The sequence below is a fragment of the Cylas formicarius genome, unplaced genomic scaffold, assembly GCF_029955315.1.
Source record: "Cylas formicarius isolate icCylForm1 unplaced genomic scaffold, icCylForm1.1 PGA_scaffold_4__25_contigs__length_36172078, whole genome shotgun sequence".
Classification (NCBI taxonomy): Eukaryota; Metazoa; Arthropoda; class Insecta; order Coleoptera; family Brentidae; genus Cylas; species Cylas formicarius.
In genome coordinates, this window is record NW_026844334.1 from 3,239,488 (window position 1) to 3,245,487 (window position 6,000).

Consider the following 6,000-nt stretch of genomic DNA (forward strand, 5'->3'; position numbering starts at 1 on the left):
AAGGATTCGTGCGATTTAAAAAAAAAAACTTTTTTCCTAAATGCACCAACAAAACCGAACCTAACCTAACTTTCTTCTCATTTATCGCGCGACCGTTTGAAATTGAGACGTCCATCACACTCAAAACGCTGAAAACCTGCGGGACAATAAGCGTCGACGAACAAAAGCCGGCTTTATTTAAATCGAGTCACGGACAATGAAACATTTCCATCCACGTACGCAGTAAATAACGCCTATTTCGGCGACGGACTATACAAAATGGTGATCCGGTCTCCCTGTCAGCGGAGTTTATTCTTTCGCCGCTCGTCCTGACTTTCAAACAGCCTTTTATACTATTAAATAACTGCCGACGCCTAGTGCGTTATATTTTTTACGACAAGTTTTATTGCAAAAATGTTACGTATATGCATGGAAACTGATTTAATGCGTTAGAAGGAAAAGAAGAAGTGGTTTGTACGGCTTAAATGGCCGAATGATCTTAGCGGTCGGGGCCAACAGAAGTAAAAGAAGAAGACGGTTACTAATAACTTAGCGAAAAAAGAAGAGGAAAGCGCCAACCGGCTCTACTCGATTCGATTCGGTTTAGGTGCGAATTCCACGAAATGAATCCAAACTCTGACGTTACGAGGCGCTTAATTATTCTGCTCTGTCGTTGGCACGCCTGATTTCTCAATAAATGATTGACTTTGAGCACCGTCGCCCAAACTAATCTCGATGGCGAGCTCATTAATGCCAGTAGCGAGCAGAGCAGTTATTTGATTCGAGGTATTGATTGCTCCGATTGCGAAGTAAAATTGTTAGGTACGTATCGTCTTATTTAGTTGTTATGGTCACGTGTGCTAGGATTATTCGGCCAGTCTTCTCGGTAACAGAAAATGTAAAAATTATAAGGCGCACAATGCTTATTTTTTCTGTAATCGACAAGGCTGATTTGCTAATATCTTTTTTGTTTGTTTACTTTTCCAGAGGGCGTGGAGGCAGCCCTTTTACAGTTAAATGTTTAAACTATCTTTTTTCTAATTTTATGGTAAGTTAGGCGATGTTAACGCTTCATCGTTATGCGTGACTTTTTGAAATCCGTATATCATGTTTTGCTGATAACTTATCTACGCCACTGGAATTGTTAAATACTAAGTATTACCGTCATACGGTCCGCACTCGAGCGCTTGGTCGTTTATCATATTATCGTGATCTAATTCCAAACAGAGTTATTTCTATTTTTAACGAGCGTTGACACAAAATAAGGCATTATCTCAAAAATAAAAGGTTCTTCGACCTAACGTTTATGCAGCAACCTTAAAAAAAGTAACCAAAATGGACACCTAACAAAGAGCTCAAAATGGAATTACAAATTAACATACGTATTTACAAGAACCGAATACAAAAATTATATGTTTGAAAATGTTTCACCGGTGTCTCAAGATTTTTTTTCCTTTTGTGTAGGTGGTTTTTGCATAGGCTATGTTGTTGTTGTTATCGCAAATTTTGTGATTACATGAAAACATTTCAAGAACAACTCGTCGCATTCGATTGTCGTTGACGTTTTTTTTTTATAAAAATCGGACACCCTGTATATTTTTGGATCATTGAAAAGATGAATGAAAAATTTTTTCAAATAAAGGTCAAAGAATCAACAGAAAACGAGTACTGGTTACATGTTTTAAGTTCTTTTAACGTTAGTTCTTTTGCCAATTTAATGGGTGTCTTTAGCGTTGGATTTTTAGTGGCCTTTATTTTGCCTTAATTTGTATGTGACTGAAATTATTGTTCTTTTTTTATATTTTATTAATTTATTTTTTCAAGTCCAGTCCAATAATAATAAATTATTATTATAGTTTATGAACCGCTTCTTCCCAAACTTTACAATACGTCTTTAAGAGGTCCAAACCCTAATGGTTGAAAGTGCTAAAAACTCTGTATTTTGAATAAAACTCCAGCAAAATATCGAATACGCTTTAGAGAGGTAATTTCAAGTTAAATAATAAATATATAAAAACATACCGGCTGATCTACATTAAGTCATCATAATTGTCATGAGTAGAGATACAAAGTCGGCCAAATCAGCAAACCAGTAGCATAAGCAATAAGGAATATGTCCTCCTTTTTAAATGAACCACCCTGTACATTTTTACTCGTAAATCGCCAACAGAACAAAAAATAACCGAATCATCAGCACATTTTTCTTTTAGACTGGATGGCTATGAGTGGTTGCGAAATAAAACTCCATTTTGCTTTTATCGTTTTATTTGTTATTTTTCTTCTTCTTCTTCCGTCTGTAAGATACCCAATTACACACCGTTCTAGCGTGCAGGAAGCGTCACTTTACCACGTCGGTTTCGTTTCCCACGGATCCGCATCCGCACTTGTTGCACAGTATACTATTAATGTGTTAGTTATTAGTATTGTTGTATCAGTTGTTATCAATTCTTTAAATTGATGTTCCTGTATCCCTTATTCAAAAATGGTTGTTACACATGAAGAAAAGAACGGAAGGGGAAGAAAACATTAGATAAACCTATATCCACAGGGCGTTCCAGCACTAAAACAATTTTTTCCGCCATTTTATTCAATCTTTAGACATAATGAAACCGTTTTTGCAAAAACAATGAGACGAAAAAGTTTTATTATAACCGAAGACGTGGAAAAAAACAAAAAATCGTCAATATTGGTCAAGATTTTTTTCTATTTTATTATTTCCATATTTCTCACGCCCCAGTAAAAGGAAAATGAAGTTTTATCTCGCAACCAGTCATAGCCGTCTAGTCTAAAAGCGGAATATGTGAATTTTTATTTTGTTGTTGATTTACGAACGTTAGAGTGAATAATATAAATGGGGTTCCATGTAAAAAAGAACACTTTTTTCAATTGTTTTCTTTATTACCAATGACGAACGCTTAATTTATATCAGCCTGTTTTAGAAACATATTTAAGTTATTAAATTCAGAGTAAAAAGTTACTGTATAGGGGATTTTTTAATGAAAACAGAGCACCAGCGGAGTTTCCCTTTAAAAGTGTCAAATTTGTGTCCATTAAAATGCTATTTCGGAAAAATACGCGCTTAACGTGAGGAAAATATACCCGAATTTAAACGTTCATATTTCGAGTTCGCTCTAAAATAGGGAGTCGCATCCGGAAATAGTTCGATTTTGATCTACAGGGTGTTACGGATAACGTTTAACAACCAAAAATGCGCTTACTTTAAAAGTTTCCTCGAAACCGGAACATTTAACTCGATACGAGGTCCAGCACCACACGTGGCGTCGCGATGTCGAGTCCGTCGCGACGCCAACCCTCACGAGCGTCCGAATTCGACTGAACGACGTCGCGCGACGTCCCGCGTCAGATAAACAGACGCCTCGCGTCACTTCCCATCGGCGTCGCGACGCACGGAATCTCCACCGAGCCGTGCACGCGAAACATACGGTCCACATTTTTATTTCGGCAAATCTAACCGGCCACGTCGGAAATAACGAACAAAATATACGTCACACACAATAAATAAGCGTTAAATTAAATGATAGGACAGAAAAACAGCAAAAGTTATAGATACAAATCGGGTTATAAAAAGAAACGAAACGACTGGAGCAATTTTACTATTTATAAATTTGGCAATGTTAATAATAAAGACGGTGGATATCGAAAACATCTGATTTATCAACATTTATGACCTTCAAACAAACGCTCTATAATAAAATAATTATATCACTATAATCAGTAGAAAGGAAACATTAATGTCATATAAAAATGACAATGAAGATCTGAAGGCTGAGAGAAAGGAAAAAATTCGATAGAACTTTAGATTCAACTTTAGATTAAACTGAAATTATAACAAATAACAATAATGCCTTTTATAGAGATGCTTAAAAGTATTCCATACTTGCATAATAAAAACAGGAGTCTAAATATTAATATAGTATATAGTATATAGTATAATATAATAATATTAGCTTTAAAACATACTATCTTGTTATAACAAACATGAAAGTTGCTCTTTTACATTTCCATGCGATGCGTTAATTAATTTTTGTTTATGTTTTATAATAAATTGTTTTTATAGTTTATTCTGTAAACATGAGTATAGTTTTATACAACCCGTAGAGAAATTTGCAAGAAAGCTTTAAACCAAAAAGATTACGATGATTTTCTTAAGGTGATGGGCATCTAAGATCTTAGCTTATATTTAAAAAGGCATTTACTGAGTGAAGTAACTAAGGTATAAAAATGAAGTGTAAATTAATGTCATAGTAAGGCTCTTCTTTGATGTGTAGTGCAAGTTACATATTTTATTGTTATAAATTCATGCTTACTTATGCTCGTAATTTGGATTGTGTAAATTCCATTTCGATATGGGTTAAGTGCGAGTATCCTTGAATCCAGAATTCGTGCATGAAGTTTAATTTTAATTTCATAAGTAGATTCAGCCTACTTTTTACAAAACTTTTGGATTCCTCCTGCGTCGGTTTTTGCTGTATCGAAATTGCTGACGATTCGGCAATCATCCTGTTGGCTTCTTCAGAGTTCGACTGAAACTGGCTCGTATTTTACTCTGTACCTGCTTATATATTGTTTGAGGGGGCCAAATAACAAAAGTATCATAAAATTTTGTGTAAAAAATGGAAAACGGTTCTGCAAAACACTTGAAATGTTGACAACGACATATGATGAATATACTTTGGGCAAAAAAAATGTTTATAACCGGAACAAGCTGTTCTTAGATCGCTCTGGACGCCCCAACACGTGAATAACTAATGAAAGCGTGGAAGAAGTGAAACAACTGGTGTTGAAAAATCTTCGCTGAAGACGTCGGCATCTCGTGCCATCGGTATTTGGTTACGCTATTCGATCAAATGTCAAATTTTTGTTTACTGATTTTTTTATTATCGCGGCGTAGTACATAAGTTGCCTTACTTTTTGAACCCGCCTCGTATATCTCAATAAATTTTAGATCTTATCGAATATCGAATTTTACTGTGATCGCACTAGAGAAAAATCAAATTGGAAGCCTTACGTCATATTTGCGGCCGTTATCCCCGAAAAGAAACATTCAATTCAATAATAAACGCGATTGTCTCGCGATGATTGATTACCGTGAGCGTATTATCATCGCTAAATAAAGTCGATGCTTTCACCTCGATGGCTCATCGTAGCCGTCGCCTAATCTCCAACGTAAATATTTATTGCCGCATTTTCACAACCTCTGATTTCATCGTTTGTTTCTTTTATGCGCCCGAGTACCTGTTTATCGTTTCCCGAAAATGTATAAAATTCGAGACTCGGTCTTGTTTGCTCGCGTTTACGGCGTAATTTCGAATAAGCGGGTCAAGTGCAAAACTATTCAGAGAGCAAACATTTTTCCGATGTTCATCCGACACTCTTTAGTCGGCTTACAAAGTGAATACTCGCTATTGCGAAACTCTGTATTACGAACAAAATTTGTTGTACTATTGGGTCTCCACACAAAGCTATGTATTAATCCACTCTGTATAACGAATTAGAACTAAGTAAAGTCTGTTCATAGATATAAGAAAGTAACTAACTGATACGAATTAAGGAAAGACCCGGGCGAGCTGTAAGAATGAATTATGGCCGAACAGGTCCCTACTTAGAATTTAATTATTTGGGGTTTTGTTAGGAAAGATACTAAACAATATTTATTTATTTATGTATGTATTTATGCTTAAATCTAAAATAAAACTACAAATCACTTTTGTTACCTTCTTAAATTACTTAAAAGTATTCACATAATATATCAGTATCACTATCGCTATCATCGCCTGTTCTAATTATTATTTGTTCTATATTATTTGCAATATGGATATACCATTGTTCTGCTTTTTCTATATGTTTAACAGAATTTGTTTTTAAATCAACTTTCAAATAAATCAGCGGTGAAGAGTCTTTAATATTTTTCGAAATCAGAGAAAGTCCATTTGGAATCCAATCATCTTTAGAGTCAGCATGCAAAATAGTTATTCTTTCAATCATTTCTTATCAGTTGAG

At 35.0% G+C, this 6,000-nt stretch overlaps 1 long non-coding RNA gene across 1 annotated transcript in view; it reads right to left on the reverse strand.

Annotated features, from left to right (window-relative positions):
- Positions 1-3,301, reverse strand: part of LOC132700806 (uncharacterized) — a 47,404-nt gene extending 44,103 nt beyond the window's left edge. The window contains exon 1 of the long non-coding RNA XR_009618689.1: positions 3,198-3,301. This is a non-coding gene — a long non-coding RNA (uncharacterized LOC132700806). The remainder of the gene's footprint in view (positions 1-3,197) is intronic.
- Between the last annotated feature and the right edge of the window lie 2,699 nt (positions 3,302-6,000).